This window comes from Trachymyrmex cornetzi, unplaced genomic scaffold (assembly GCF_001594075.2).
Source record: "Trachymyrmex cornetzi isolate Tcor2-1 unplaced genomic scaffold, Tcor1.1 scaffold1708, whole genome shotgun sequence".
Classification (NCBI taxonomy): domain Eukaryota; kingdom Metazoa; phylum Arthropoda; class Insecta; order Hymenoptera; family Formicidae; genus Trachymyrmex; species Trachymyrmex cornetzi.
In genome coordinates, this window is record NW_017296319.1 from 21,367 (window position 1) to 21,879 (window position 513).

The window sequence follows — 513 nt, forward strand, 5'->3', positions numbered from 1 at the left end:
TAGCCATAATGTGCGCAGTAGTTTTTCAGAGACGGTAGTCCCGGCGAGGGTTGCCAGATGCCGTAGGAACTGTGATGGCTTTCTGTCTCCCATCTCCTCAGTTTCTAGTAGTTGGCGTATTTTAAACTCTTGTGAGTCTGTCAGTCTCTGTACTAATGCCTTTTTTAAGACTTCATATTTCCCGCTGCTTGGAGGGCTTATGATAATATCCTTGACCTCCTTCGCTTGCTTAGGCTCTATCTTGGAAAGAGCGTGGACGTACCTCTCGTGGTCGCTTGTTACTCGGCAGAGTTCGAACTGACCTTCTAACTGTGCGAACCAGAGTTCCGGCTCTTCTGGCCAGAACGGCGGAATCCGCAGGGTTATTCTACCCGCGTGCGGGCTCTCCTCGATAATTACTGATTTATCCGTTTCCATGTTGAATCACGTCGGGGTCACCAGTTTGTGAGGATCTCGAAGGTTTAGTCGCTCTTAACTAATAATGCAGCGGCCGTCGCCTTCGGCCTCACTGCC